Below are 16,767 nucleotides of genomic sequence, written 5' to 3' on the forward strand. Positions count from 1 at the left end.
CATATTAACTGTATTATACTAACCATAATTAATATTTTTAAAGGTAAACTCCGTCAGTACAATTAGTGCATTTCATTTCCAGTTACATTTTAAGTTAAACAACAATTTTAAAATCCTACACAGTTTAAAACAAATATCGTAAGGTGTGTAAAATTCGTACAAAGACCGATAATAGTGAATAAGCAGATAGAAATTCAATTTGAATCGAGTAAATTGTGAAAAATTTATCCTTAGAGTTCAATAAAATTAATTCTGAAGTACTTTACTAAGGTAAGAGTTATTGCTTTCCGAGCAAGTGGGAATTTCCGTGTAACATAGAAGACATTTATGAGATAGCGATGCTCGTCATTGGAGGAGTCGGCTTGCGGCGATCGTTGTAAATTTCATCTGTACAGCGAATATATGTACACGCGAGTCTAAAAATAAACACGGTGACCGCAAGGCGCTCTGCAAGCGATACTTCGGCAACTGGCCGGAGTCGGAGTGCCCGCAACGGATCCGGCGGCACTCACCACACGTCGCGTCGTGGCTCTTGGCCCACTACAACACATATAACACTTTAATTAGACGAGCTAATTTTAACGAACTTCTGTGTGGGTGCTAAGGATTGTTTCATTAAAGATTCGCTCGATTGTTTGTCACCGTACTATGCGTATTTAAATGCCACGCATCACTTCGTCGTGTGACATTCATCAATGTGAAACGTTTTCAATAACACGAAGCTATTTCTAAATGTTAATGAATAAATTATAACGATTTAACATCGGACAGTTATAATAGCTTTAGAAGTTTTTTGTGGTATCTAATAATTTATCGCATTGCGAGCGACTCGAAATCAGGCACGCAGAAAAACAATTCTAAGCTCAAAAAACTTTTCGATCTCTTTCGACCGGGGCGGGTGCTTACACCGATTTACGATACTTTAGGATAACATTAAAGTAGTATAACGCGGAATGTCTCAGAAAGTTTTGAGACTTGAAAATATATATCAGCTCTAAAAATATTTGCGTCGTATTTGACTAGAAATCGTTAGTCATTCCGACGCGTAATATTGGATGCAAGGCCTTATGGAGCCGTGAGATATGGCGGCATGGCGAATGGTGCAAAAATCTAATGCGCTTACATCTCCTACGTCGTGGAAACAAATGGAGGAAGAATTTCTAAGCTGCACAGAAAGAGTGATTTACAGGGTGTCGCAACTATTTAAATGATTATTAACCAATCTAAGTGAATCTAGCTACTAGTTATCGTACCAAGAAACGAAGCGATAACGTGTTGGGCTTCACAGGTCAAATGACGTCAGTGGAACAAAAGGAATGCACTTCGAACCGGGTGAGATAAAATGAGTACAAGAAAAAAGATCACCCGATTTTCACACTTACAAATTCACGGATGAAAAACGAACTTCGCAACCAGTAATGTGTGCAACTTTACAACGTGTTACTCTTTTACAATAACCAAGGAAGTTTATCATGTGCGACCAGCTCCGGATATGTCAGGAAGTGCGACGAGGGAACACGCACAACGCAAAACGTGAATCTACAAAGTGACAACTCCATGCACCATTAAGAACGCATTAGGGGTGAGGCACGCTAAAGGGTGCATTATTCACAGATTTATCACGTATTCGATAGCTAAATAATAAAAAATAAAAATATTTTTTTCCAAAACGAATCCAAACTATTTTTAAATATTTTAACAGGAAACCGTGTTGCCATATTGAGTTGATGAGAGACGTTGGTGTCATACTCATAAGAAATTTTCTAGCATCTCTTATTGTAGTCTCTTTTTCTAGTTAGCAAATCGATATGGTAGGAGAGGCAACCCACATTATGTGATGGAACAAAAAGCACGTACTATGTCGTGTGTTGTATATAGCGTCAATAGACCAAAAGATCTTCAGTGAAAGAAGTACCCGGCTAGTTAAATTAACTGCACTTTTATAGAAAACAGAAAAAAAAATAGTTTTAAAAGCGGAAAATTCACATCATTTCGCTTTTAGTTGGCAGTGCTTAATAACACTTCTTGAAATCAGCACATGAACTTTTCATCGCACGTCTCTACGAGCTTTCAAAAAGCTTTCAGCGGTTGATCGCGCTCGCAACTACTACGTTACAGAGCGGACACCGCGGTACATTTTAAAAAAATACAACAAAATCTTGCATATCCAATTGTATAAAATTAATATTAAATTGTAAATAGTTAAATGATTTATTTCGCCCAGAGTCGTCCGTCTGTGTGCGGTGTGATAATGAGGCGGACAGGGCGCGGTTGCCAAGCGCCCGCAGCGGAAAATTTGGCGGAAACTGATCGACACCGCAGCTGAAAACTATGCATTTTAAGTCACATCAATCGATACGCGGTCAGAGCCACACGTGTGCAAGTTGTTTATGTGCCGCACAAACCACAAAGTTTTGCGCGACTGCCAAATGTGGGACTTTACTTCGTATAAAGTGGCTTTTAGGAGTTCCCATGGGAGGTGTTGGGTTAGGCCGACGGAGGCATGGGGCACGGCTCGGCTCGGTGTCATTATCGTTAGAGCTCAACAGACGGCGCCAATTGGACCGAGCGAGTAACGCGAGTCATGCGATCGTCGCGCTCTCTAAACTACATTAATTGAGCCCATGACTCATGATTTCGTTATGGCAAATCTTAGACGTTACCGCAAACTCACATAAACTAAGATTAATGTACCAGATGATAGATTTCCTCATGTAATCATTCAAAATTTAGTACCCACGACAATATTTTGTTGTTTTTAAATTAACTAGTTTTACCAATCAAATGCCTTGTAAACTATATTTACTTATATTATAAATTAAATTTATTTACAGACTTAATGCCAAATAGGCTTAAACATCAAGTTGCCTGTCGAAACCCCCACGCAGGGTGAATATTTGATTCGATGCTATACTCGTATGACATTGGGATTGGACAATCGTACTCATAGCTAGCAGATCGGTAAAACATCAATATTTTAACCCGAGTCTGAATTTGTGACGTCCACTGAAACTAAATATGTTTAACGATACCGATCGTTATGCATAATGGCGCGGTGAGGCGCTGCTCCTCCGAGAGAGTGATGAAAGCGAACACGTTGGGCGCAGAGGGGGCGCTGTTAGGTCGCGTTACACCGTTTGAAAGTGAGATGCGAGGCGCCAAGAGAGCAACAAATTAAGTCCCCGCGGGGACTGAGCCCGCCCACGCCCGCGCGGCGTTGAGAGGGCACCCGCGATAACGTCTCGCCGTAGGGAAACTTGAATATTGTCAAGAAATTACATAGCCGAATTCGTCGAATAAAAGTTCACGTACGTGCTCCCACAATTCACGAAGTATTTTTGATCTCAACTCTCGAACTTTAATTAAGATTTTAGTTCAATTTAATCGGCGAACATGGTAATAAATTGAACGCTGTCTTTCTTTTACATAAAATATCTACCTCGCTACTTTACCATTCTAATTGTATAATCGCTGAAGCTTTACGGGACTTTTACAATATTAACGAGGCCAATTTCGATTTATACACATTTTACATTCGCGATAAAATAAAAAGACAAGCGTTTCCCGAGCGACATAAAACTCTTACCGCAACATAAATTTTATCACTTAAAGTCATAAATATATATGTATCAATATCATTCGCCTGCTCGAAGGGTACGTGTGCTTTTAAAGTCAGCAAATGCATCCACCAAACATACTACACGAACACTTCGCTGTCTGAAGATGTGTCCAGCGTTCGGCATAAAATTTTAATGCATAAGCAAATATTGAAACATATGGTAGCGTCGACGCTATTAATTTAGTACTGTGAATATCAATAAAAAAGAACAAAATATTAATGGATACAGTTAATGACGGACGTATAATTGGAGAACAGAAAAAATCTGCCAATAACAACGCTTAAGCGAGGGTATAAAATTAAATGGGTAGAAGGCGTTTTTACAAGTTTATCGAGCGTTCCACATCAAGCAGACTTGTAATGGGCTGGCAGGCGCCGCGCGCGCTGCCTGTCTGTCTCGGCGGCCAGCGACGCCGCCGCTACACACCAACGAATTACTATTATCGCTATCGATCCCGTCGTCGACCTAGCTCGCGATAAACGCACACACTGCTTAATTAACTATGGAGTAAAAAGATTAGAAAGATATAGAGCAATAAGAGTTCAGACGGAGCGCGCAATGAGAACAAAGGCGCTCGGCATACTTACACTGAGCCGCGGTCGGCCGAGGTCGGGACCTCGCTTTTTATGCGGATTTATCGACTCAAATTAATCGTGTAAGTAGAGAGCCGAAGGAGGAAACTTGCGTGAAACGCGATAAAAGACCTCTATTGGTTCAAAAGATCTCTCATTGTGATTTAACAAGATGTGCTACTTGCTTTAAGGTAAAGTTTGCAGTGAACTTGTTTATTACGCAAAGGACTGGCACAATCACACGAATGCAAGTTCCAGAAATTTTGTAAGTGGAAATCGTAGAGCGCGGCGTCTGAGAGAGTAATATTTAAAGTGGCATTTGAAGGGATTTATTTCGTGTTTTAGATATACAGACATACATATAATATGTAAACATCTCTTAACAATTTAATCGGTTAAAAATGTAACCTATTTATTACATAATCTTAGTCAAAGTCGCCTCCCTTTATATGTACGATTGCTTCGTTCATCTTTATTCCTGTGACATTTAAACGCCGAGTTAAAATAGTAATTCCTGCAACTTTATTTAACTAATTATTTTCAAATATTATTGAAAGTTTAAAATAGTCTATCAGAACTGAAATTCTAAAGCGGTAATGTAACACAAAAATCGTGCCAAATTTTAGCTATTAATCCTGAGAAAATAAATATAAGTACAAACGGCAACCGGAAAAAGGGTTCAGTTTCAATAATTTTGGCACGACATCCTGAAACATCTTCGCCAAGTTATGAATAAAAGAATTGCATGGCAATAACGCACAGAATTTATGTAATCCGCATTAAGCGTAACTATAGTCGCATCAGACTATTATGCTCGTGCGACTACAAGCTTGTTGGATGCATTTGTTGAACGAAATAATTGTACATAAATGCTAATATGATAAATGTCTACTCTGGTCGTAAAAACCTATGATAGATTTAAGATTTTTAATATAGAGACGAGAAAGGATAGATAAGTAACAGGAACTCGGAGAGTGTAACCCAATATTTAGGAATAATAAATAGGTATTATTTATCACCAAGATATACTCGTAGCTACAACTATAATATAGATACAGGAGCATTGGTGTCTTTGGAGAGCGTCGGTGGCCCCGGGTTTAAGCACTTGACTTGCAATCTGCAGGTCCTGCGTTGTGTGTACCAATGTGTTTTACGATTTACATTTGTACATTTATGCGACGTTCTTATATTGAAGGAAAACATCGTCGAAACAACAACCTGCTATGGGTCAGCGTGGTTGACTATGGCCTAGTCACCCCTAATTTAGGGTAAGCTACGGGTTCCTCAGTGGGCTCATCATAGCGAGCTGATGATGATGATATACATATAGTAGATTTTTTTTCTTGCATGTAGGTAAAAGTTTTTCCTATTTAATACATTTCAAATATAAATGTTCAGGAAGTTGAATAGTGAAAAATATTTCATGTTCATATTCTGCGGAGGGAAGTTCTCCACGGGATAACAATCTGCCGAAGCAAATTAGTGCCAAAGGACTAATACTAACATTTGCATAATGCACGTAGGGTTAGAGCAATTTGCAACTTGTTAGCAACTAGCTAACCGATAGTTGAGCATGGTACGTAGGCATTTAAGAATTTTGAGTACTTGTACCCCAACTAGTTTTGACGAAATTTTACATTGCTATTAAAATATAAAAGTATGCAACTGGAGCTTAAAGTTTAATGCAAAAAAGGTAACATAACTTATAATTACCTCTTTTTTTATTTGTATGGTTTACGGCAAGTGGTTTTTATATATATTTGTATTTACCAGAACTGGCGATTAGGAATACTATGTTTAGCAAATATGTAATATATACGTAATATAGACTTGTTATTATTTTTAATATAGAAAATTATAATAAAATAAACAAATTTCTACGCGCAATCCAGGTAGGGATTTAGCATTTAAAATATGCTATATATAGAGCGGAACATAAAGTAGGTCAGAATATATTGTTGGTATAAACAAGAGCGGTTGTTTCATAAAGCGAGACCAACTGATTTCGAGTTATTCGTGTAAGCTGATAAGTACACAACTAGTCACGAAGTAACTAGTTATCACATCCCTCTGGCATCATGTAAATTGTAAAATGTCCCCCACATTTATGTAATAAACATGGAGTAATAAAAAAGAAGAGTAAAAATTAGCTGATTAATTTTTACGCAACGTAGTTTATTTATTTAATGGTATATTTATTAGTTCATGTTCCAAAAGTCGAATTTACTTCATAATCAAGAACTGTGATTATTGCGAGCAATCCTATATTTTTTTAATATACATAACATGCGTGATGTGTAGTATAATTGCTAAATTATTCCAATAACATCACGATCTACTGCATAAATAACTAATTATATGCCTTAGAGCACGTATCGTGAAATGGAGAAGAGTAATAATCACCTGATGACTGCATAAAATATTAATAATAATACATAATTGTATTGATACAATTTCAAGGTTAATTGTTACAACAATATAGTGATTTGAGAGAAATACAGACCACAATCGTTCTTCTTATACTATTATAATAAAGTATTTTAGATACGCAGTATTGTTTAGGTTGTGGGAGCTGGTCGGTGCCGCTCGAACGGCTTCGTTGCTGCATAATACATTGCAGTGAATGCACCGCAGTTTGATCCCTTCCTAGACAAGGTAAGTACGACTGTAAAGTTCTCTTGATGTTACCTCCACTCCACTTCTGTAACAAGTGCGGACATGAAGCGGCGAGGGGCTTTGCAGTTTCAAAGTAAATCGACAAAGTTTCCACGACGTCATCCTTTTGTCTTCTTACGGAATATCGATTGCGCTCAATTATTTATGGCTAATCGTTTCGAAAACTTTTCGAATAAAACGAAGTTGTCGAGACTTTCGCAAAAATTATATTCCAGAATTTAATGAGGTAGGACTACAATCGGATATAAATACCTATGGTGAGCTTTTCTCTACTCATAGTGAAATCAATATATATACATAGTATAAAACAAAGTCGCTTTCGCTGTATGTCCGTATGTATGCTTAGATCTTTAAAACTACGCAACGGATTTTGACGCGGTTTTTTTTAGTAGATAGAGTGATTCTTAAGGAAGGTTTGTATGTATAATAAATGCATAATATAGTAGAGAAACACTGATAAATTTAAAGTTTTCTAATGTGATGTCGTAAATAAGCACGTTTTTTTGTGCTTATATTGCAAACGCTGGCTGAACCCTACGAGATAGACCAAAATAATGTACTACAGTATTGTTCACCTTAAAAAGTTCAACAAAAAAGTCCGCGATGGTATATGTCTATCTCTTAGGGATAACCCAGCATAACCATTTTTATTATTTTACGAAGTGATTTTAAACAATACAGCATTAATCCTTATCCATTTAAGTACCTTAAATAAATTGTGCATTTATTCTGTAGTAGGTATATTTTGCATTGCACCCGTGCGAAGCCGGGGCGGGTCGCTAGTATTTTTATAAATAGGTATGTTATTTTATATTTGGGACTCGAACAATGTTTACTGTCTTACAAAGCATAGCAGTATGCTAAAGAGAAAAAAATATTCCTTCGCTTATATACGCAAACGTAATTAATGTGTTCAGTAATAAGTAGCACATTTAATGTTTAATATATTACGGAAAGTTGTTAATGTCATTTAAAAGCACCGAAGTTTCAAGGTGAACCAGTTAAACGCGCAGCTATCGCTCCAATAAACGTATTATACACCAAATACGATTTCGAGAATAAAAAAATATATAATGAAGCGATAGCCACATTTAATATACTACTGATATTGCGCTTCCGGATATTGAAATGGAGAGCGGGGACAGGGATAGCGCAACAAATCCAGATTGGCAGGCGCGGAGATTGTAAAAACATTTAAGACTGCTTTTAAATAGCAGTCTGAAATAAAGTACCCCGAGTGATCTAGTCCACATGTCGTTAGCAACTTCTAAGATATTTTTCATTTGAAACAAGTATTCTTGGGTTCAAATAACTTTTTTTTTCTCTTTTTTATAATATTCCTGTAAATTAACGTTAGGATCAGTAGTTATTTTCCGTAAAAGTGAAACAATGCGGATGAAATACATAGCGTTAAGTATAAACTACTATTTGCATTACTTAAAGAAAACTTGTTAATAGTTATATATCGTAAAAAAGAAAATATACTTCGAGTGCTGCATATTTGTAAGCCGATTCTGCCACACAAAGAAAATAAATAAATTTGTTAAAAGTAGAATGGAAACACTTTTCACACTCCGACTAGACACTGTATCGTATACTACTAAGTTTAGGAACTAAGTTTTAACACTGTTCTGAAGAATATGTTATAAACGTTAAATTTATGAAAATACGAAATTGTTTTATATTATTACTAGCTGTCGTCCGCGACTCCGTCCGTGCGGAATTAAAAAAAAACTTAATAAGTAGGCTATACGAGTATGTTCTTCCAGACTATGTTCTACATTTGTGCCAAATTTAATCAAGATCCGTTGAGCCGTTCCGGAGATACTTTCAAACAAACATCGTATTATCCATCTAAGCTTTCGCATTTAGAATATTAGTAAGAAGTAAGATAGGATTTATTTTTGTACGATTTTTATTAGATAATCATCATGAGAGTGGTCATATTAAGATGGTAGTGTTGTATTTCTTCTTCTCAGTCGCTTCAGTCTTTACAGACTGGTCGTGGTCATCAAGTAGGTGCCGTGACCCGTTTAACTAGACGCCTCCACTCTTCCCGGACTACTGCTTTTTTCGCACATACATGTAAGGGGACGTCTACTGCGGCTCTGACCTGGTCTATCCACCTCATGGGCGATCTACCTCGTGCCCTGGTGCCTTCCACTTTTCCCTGCACTACTAACCGTTCAATGGATACATCATCATTGCGTCTACATACGTGACCAAAGTAAGTGAGGATACGAGCATGGACAATTGAAGACAGGCGCTGTTTGATTTTAAGTTCTTCAAGGATGGATTTATTGGTTCGGAATGCAGTCCAGGATATACCCAGCATTTTCCTCCAGCACCACATCTCGAATGCGTCTATTTTTTGTCTTTCGCTCTCTCTCACGGTCCACGTTTCCGCTGCGTAGAGGAATATGGAGAAGACAAGTGATCGAACTAGCCGGGTCTTAGTGGCCTTGGTAACGTTGCGGTTCTTCCATACTCTCTGAAGCTTGTCCATCGCAGTCCTCGCAATTGCTATTCTTCGCTTAATCTCGTCTCTGCAGCCTCCAGTGTTCGAGATCAATGCTCCTAAGTAAATATATGACTGGACCACTGAGCAATTTGCAATCTTTGTGACCTCTGGCGAGTTGTTGGTGGTACGGTCCACAATCATTATTTTGGTCTTATTGCGGTTGATCTTGAGGCCAAATTCGAGACTTACGCTCTCCATTTTTCGAAGAAGTTCTTCCATATGGTAGGCACTAGTAGCAAAGAGAGTTGTATCATCGGCGTAGCGCAAGTTTGAAATTTTTCGGCCACCGATGGCGATTCCATCCGTCCAGGTATCAAGGGTACGTCGCATTATTAATTCCGTGTAAATGTTAAAAAGTAACGGTGAGATAATACATCCTTGTCGAACGCCTGCACTAGGATGAAAGTGACTCGATAATGTGTCGTCTGTACGTACCGACGCAGTGCCATCTTCGTACAGGCGTCTGAGCAAATGCACCAGGTGTTTTGGTGCACCCATTTCCAGTAAAGTCTGCCAAAGTTTAGGCCATTTTACCGAGTCGAAGGCCTTTGAGAAATCAACAAAACAGATATAAGTCGCTTTGTTAAATTCGCGTGATTTCTCAATTATCTGTCGCACTATAAGTATTTGCTCTCTAGTACCTTTCCCCTTTACGAAGCCCGCTTGTTCAGGTGCCACTTCTTTCGAAAGAAACGCCTTTAATCTTTCGTTTAATATGTGTAATAAAACTTTGCTGGCATGCGATATTAATGCAATAAGGCGATAGTTGTTACATAACCTCGTTGAACCTTTTTTATGGAGCGGAACGAAAACAGTGTGTGTCCATTCTTGAGGCCAGGTTCCAGTTTGCCAAATTCTATTACAGAGCTCATGAAAGATTTGGATTCCATACTCGCCCGATGCTTTAATAGTCTCGATTGGAATACAGTCAGAGCCTGTAGCCTTCCCCTTTTTTAAATGCTTTATTGCAGCTCTAACTTCATCTTTCAGAATGTCTGGCTCCTTTTCTTCGTCCTTAGGGTCCGTGGGTTCAAAGCACTGAGATTGTGGGTCTTCAAACAGTGACTGGCAGTAATTTTTCCACGTGTCCGAAATCTTTCCTATCTCTGTTACTATCTGCCCTTCACTATTTTCTATTGCCCACGTTTTAGTAGATAAGGATTTTGTTATAAGCCGGATCTTCTGATAGAGATCCTTTGTCTCATGCTTATCTGCATGGGTTTCTATCTCTGCACAAATATTTTTTAGTTTGGCATTGTAGTCCCGCCTGCAAGTGTTGTATTTACCAGCATTCATATGCTTAGATAGTCAGATTTAGTAATAAGCCAATAGACTTTATCTTTATTTAAATTGAAACTGTATCCAATATCCAAAGTAGGCTCGCCATGTTGTTAGTGAACAGTAGTTAAATAGAGCTGCAAAACAATGGTGGCACAGGTAAGTGTAGCTTTCACGTGGAAGCAATCTGGCATTTATTAATGCGGATCGGTCGGGTAGTCCGGGACAATGGCTCACGTTTCTTCGGGCCCGCAGTCTACGGCCGCGCACCGCAGACCTTAGGCGAATGACGGGCTGCATTAGCAATTCAGACGATACAGACAAACAAAACATTTACTTTCGTTTTCATGTCTGAGCAAGAACAATATCATTTGAAAATAGAACCCACAGCGTTGAAAACTTAGCTCGATGGCTGAATGTAACGTAATGCGACAATAGAAATAACAAATAACTGTAATGTTGTCGAAACAGAGTTGTGCAAGCCAGGCATAACCTACATTAATGCAATTTCATATGAAACTTTTTGGAACAACCTCAATATTGGCTATTATTTATAATTTAATGGTTTCATGTGAGTTTCAAATAGCTAGTCGACGACTACCCAGGTCCAACTGAGAATTGATTAAAACATAAAACTACTACGAAATATTAGATATATCGACATAGACAGATATATGATATCTTGTATGTTTCCTAATACAACTACTAGATGTTGCCCACGACTCCGCCAGCGCGGAATTAAAAAAGAACTTTTTAGTAGCCTATGTGTTCTTCCAGACTATGTTCTACATATGTGCCAAATTTCATCAAGATCCGTTAAGCCGTTCCGGAGATACCTTCAAAGAAACATCTATTCATCCATCTAAACATTTGCATTTAAAATATTAGTAATATTTTAAGTTATAAAACACGACTTACTTATAAGAGAGCTTCTTTAAAATGATATGACTCCGAGCCAATATCTGAAACAATATAAAATACAAAGGTAAGTTATGATTGCAGCAAAATTACAAAATATGTTGTACTCGTATATCCCCCAATATAATATCCGTGTGATATAATTGAAGTTTTTGCGACACATATTGCCGCGCGAATATAAAACTAAACCAATTACAAGTTTTCCAATATGCCCGGCAAATTATGGCAATGTAAACTCGCTATGGGCCACGGTGTGCCTTCTTACACGCTCGTTGAAGCAAAGTTTGAGGCGCGAGCTGATTTACAAACGCACACGCCGTTCACGCACCTCATAAATTATCCAGACACACCCAAAAGAGACATTTCTCACTCAATTCTTTAACATAAATTACAAACTTTTCGCTAATTTTAGTGCTGAATTGTACAATATTATTTTAGTAGTTTCGTATGGTGTGCTGTTTGCTTTACACATTTACATCGCTTGTTACAACACGTAACCTGCGATGCAGAAATCGACTACATCTTTAAAGAAATGAATTATCAAAAAAATGAACTCAAAATATATTTAGATTTATATATCTTCTCATTTATTTGAAAAAAATATTTTTCTGTGTGTTTTAGTTAAGATATTTTCGTACATAGTATATACATATATTTACATGTGTGTTTAACTCTACATTTGTTTTTGATAATAGATGGACTTTAATATATGTAGTCAACGTCGCGGCCTTAAAATTTGTTACTTTAAAAACAAAATAAAATCCCAGCGGGTCTCGTGGCTACTAACGAAGTGTTTGCTACGCAATCGGGCGGCGTGGTTACATAATGAACTTTAGCAGTGAAAAACTGCATTTAAAAACTCCATTACCGGGCGGCGTTCTTTACGCCGGGCACAATACGCGCTAACCGGCAAAATGAGAGTCGCAGCTAGTTAACGGAATAAAAGGCGTTATTATGAGTGGCGGTGTGCTGGCGCTGCGGACGCGGGGCAGGTAAACATTGCTGTTTGCACTGCTCGCCCGAGCCCTTGCCTATGATTTGCGGCATCCGCCCATAGCGCAAGGTTTGCGTCCAGATTTAAAATATTGACCACAATTTGGTAGCTACTATAATATTGTTGTCGATGTAAAGAAATCCAGTACCACGTTTTTTCAAACTTGAAGTTTACCAATTTATCAACACAATTGCTAATATAGTTAATACTCTCGAATTTAAGGAGACTAAACTTTTGTATTTTTATATAAACTTTAAACAAGAATTAGTGAAGTTACATAAATGCGCGCTTTTCGAACCCAATAGAAGTGCGAGGCACGTTCTACGTAAAACTCGAGGAAAGTATGACAAAAGCACGTGCGCTTCCGAACCTTGCAAACTTCCCGAAGGACATGGTACCGTTATTTTTAGGGGCGTTTCTGAAAGGCGAGGTGTGTCGTTCTCGTCTCAGGGGAATTTACTACGCTTTAAAGCTGGTAATTTGATGTGAGCCTTTCAAGATTTTTCCATGTCCCTTTGCTGCGGCGGCGACGTGGGCCACGCGCAGCCTGGGCGCGGTGAGGACGCGGGCGAGGGCACGAGCGGCGACGCGCCAGATTAATGTCGTGAGCTTTGCGCCACATTTTAAATGTCACGTTCCATTTTTCTAGGCAGCATGGTCGAGCTCCGGCGTTCACATTTCCGACATCTAATAACTGTTGAGCATATCTTGTTAGGTGCGAAATCGTTTTGCTTCATAATACTAAAGTGAAGCTATGAAGTTAAATTATTTTCTGTGTATCACTTTTTCCTCGCCTTACTTTAATTGAATGTAAAGTAAATAATTGTTAAGATGAAAACGGTATACATAAACTATGACCGACATGGCAACACTGCCTTGGAAAAACGGCAAAGTCGTAAAACTGGCGCCCACCGATCACCAAATAAGGGCGGCGCGGCACCGGCGAGACGGGCAGTGGTGTCCTTGACTCCCAGCCAAATGACATAAGTTGGCCCATGGGTGCGGAATCTTGACTAATCGATAAACTAGACGGACTGAATGAGGAATCCGAGACATCGATAAGCCGCGCCCGCGCTAAGCACTATTACTAACTAGTACGCGCATCCTTGAAACCAGCACAATGTAAATGCGTCACATACAAGCATCACAACAGTACTTTACTGTAACATAATATTTGTACATTTTAACTTTATCGCATAGATATCGGCCGTAGGTTGTCTCTCTTCAGATTTGGAAAATTATAGATTGTGTTTACTAATAGATTACCAGTATTCTTACGAATGTATTAAGTCGTCGCTTTTACTTGTAATATCAGTGCAAAGCGGTACTAACTAATGCTTTTTACGTGTTGTGAAATACTAAGAAAATTGCAAGTTTCCTAAACATTATTATACCTTAACGGCGTGTATTTATGTCTTGTTATATGTTAATCACAGGATACCCTGTCAAAGTTATTATCAAATATAAATAAATTACCCAGTAATTTAATTCGAAGCTTTTTGTTTGAAATAAATAGAAAATAGGCGAACAAGCAAAAAAACTTGATTCGTGTAAATACTCTAAGGTTGTATCAACTTTGTATTTGTTATTTCAAAATCGGTTTACACTACTAAATCAATGCTTCTCCAACCTTTACTTATTTACTGGATGTCATTGTAAAAGATTAATTAACTTAAATGTCACATCATATCGCAATAAAATATACATAATAAACTAGTGTTTTGATTCATTGCCGTTAATATATCACTTTTTGTTATCTATGCCTTGTTGATGTGGGAGAAGTTCAATGAAAACACGTGATTACTACCAGGTGATTGACTTTCCTGCGATTGCACCGACATCGTACACACTTACATATATGGATGATGGTAATTATGCACTCACGCTATGTTGTTAAGTAATAAATTACATGTCGATAATGCCATATATTAATTGGTTTCATTTTTATAACGAGTATTAGATAAGATGTTAAAGATCTTGTTGATCTTTTTTATACAATTAACTTTTGGTTTCAGTACAACTTGTATGATGACAAGATTAAATAAGTTACACAAAATTTGTTTTATTAATGTGAGATTTAAACTATCACAGTTAAATACACGAAGGCACAAAAAAATAATAATTATAATTTCAGTTTTCTAGTGTTTGACTATTCATAGTCTTTTAAAGTTTTCAGGGAAGTATAGGTACTCCAGCAATGTAGAATAAATAGCTAGGTACTAAGGAGTCTGTTTTGCACAAGCACTAAATGTATGCAAGGTGAGATGGATTCACTGCAATTTCGATAGTGAACTCAATCAATGATTCTTGATCGATAAGCGAACAAAGCGCATTAGTGAAGCGCTCGCTAAACGTCCACTTCGCCGGTGAGCAAACACGAAGGCGTAATCCGTCCGTTGGCACTTAGCGCCCGCCGCAAGCTCCACGCTCTAATTGCACATCAACTAATCTGTTTGGAAACGCACACATTACCGTTTTAGGCTTTGCCACCTCAAACTATAAACGGTAACTTGAAGTCTTGTGTCAATCACCTAACAATATCTAACTGTAAATTCCTCGATTATTTAAAAAAAAAAAACATACTATCTGGTGCAGTAATGTTTGATCTGCGAGATGAGATGAAAGTCTGATCATGAGTGATCTTACATAAGGAGAATTGCTGTGTTTTAAAAATCAAGTTGGACTTTTTATTAGTAGAGTAGTTCCTAGACATGACTAGACTAGTTTATGTTCCCGTAAATCGATTTATTAACATTGTTTACATTGACATTAAAACGCGGTTATAATTTACAACAATACAAAATGTTATAACAATGTTGTATTCAAAGTTATCTATATTTTAACAAGAAGTTAAGGCGAAAAACTATGCCAGCCAAAATTATAGCGCTAATTGCTCTTCAAGTCTTAACTTTATAGTAAGAATTCGCAATTAAAATGTTGTAGGCGACTTTACACTAACTGGAATACGTGCCAAAGTAGCTTGAGAACTGCGAATTAATGTCTCCATTAAATTTGGTACCAACAACTACGTATTGTGTTATAACACAATTTTCTGAATATTTTAGTGATCTCTAAAACTAATTTTTATAAAATCCTTGAATGCTAGAAAAAAAAATCAATGGAACTAAGGTTTTTCTACGGAAAAAATATTGAAGCTAAGTAAATACTTGAGGATTATGTTGTTGGTTTATCTTAGAAATACATCCGTTGTATTAAGTTCTTGAGTTTAATTTACAGTTAAAAAGAAATATTCTGTAGTTAATTTAGTTTATAGTTAATAATGTTTATTTGTATGCTTTCTAATTTCTTAATTGATCCGTATGATGAAGAAAATAAACAAAATGTATTGGAAGGGCAAAGTTTCCGTTCGTTATGGCGATGAGTAATCTTGTCTTCAATATTTTAACAACGCATTGTGTGCAATGATCCGGACAGACAAACAATGCTACTGTAAATATTTATTGATAAATTTATTTTACAAGCCGCTGCGGCCCTTGCTACTTGCTAGAGTAAAATTACCCACTGAGTAATCTGATGAGTCGGGTATTCGTCGCGCTCGATGAATTCTTCGATGTTTTGTTCCTATCTTCAAGTCTGAGTCATCCTCACTTCTTTGTCGTTTCTAATAAATGGACCGCGTTTTGAATTAATAAGACAGAATCAGATCTTTTAAAAGAAAATTCATATTAGTGGGCAAATTTAAATGATTCCATGAACATAATCGATTTCAATGTAATACGAGTAAACTTTGTCAGCATTACGAGCTCTTGCCGTAAAACTTATTAGCTATCATATTGTGCTGCGAAATATTTCATAGTAAAATATTTTATTTTTTAAATCTATATATATAAAAGAAAGTCGTGTTAGTTACACTATTTATAACTCAAGAACGGCTGAATCGATTTGACTGAAAATTGGTGAGCAGGTAGCGTAGGACCAGGAAAAGGACATAGGATAATTTTTACCCCGTTTTCTATTTTTTATTCCGCGCGGACGGAGTCGCGGGTAAAAGCTAGTCTTATATATATAAAAGAAAGTTGTGTTAGTTACACTATTTATAACTCAAGATCGGTCAAACTGATTTAGCTGAAAATTGATGGGGAGGTAGCTTAGAACTAGGAGACGGACATAGGAACCTTTTTATCTTGTGCGCATTTTTTTATTCCGCGCGGACGGAGTCGCGGGTAA

At 37.4% G+C, this 16,767-nt stretch overlaps 1 protein-coding gene across 1 annotated transcript in view; it reads right to left on the bottom strand.

The window, feature by feature from the left end:
• LOC106714412 (protein muscleblind) overlaps window positions 1-16,767 on the bottom strand; it is a 111,963-nt gene that overhangs the window by 81,431 nt on the left and 13,765 nt on the right. Inside the window, exon 2 of the mRNA XM_045686431.1 lies at window positions 11,586-11,629. The gene's annotated coding sequence lies outside the window, so the exon portion shown is untranslated. The remainder of the gene's footprint in view (window positions 1-11,585; window positions 11,630-16,767) is intronic.

This window comes from Papilio machaon, chromosome 1, assembly GCF_912999745.1.
Source record: "Papilio machaon chromosome 1, ilPapMach1.1, whole genome shotgun sequence".
NCBI classification, from domain to species: Eukaryota; Metazoa; Arthropoda; class Insecta; order Lepidoptera; family Papilionidae; genus Papilio; species Papilio machaon.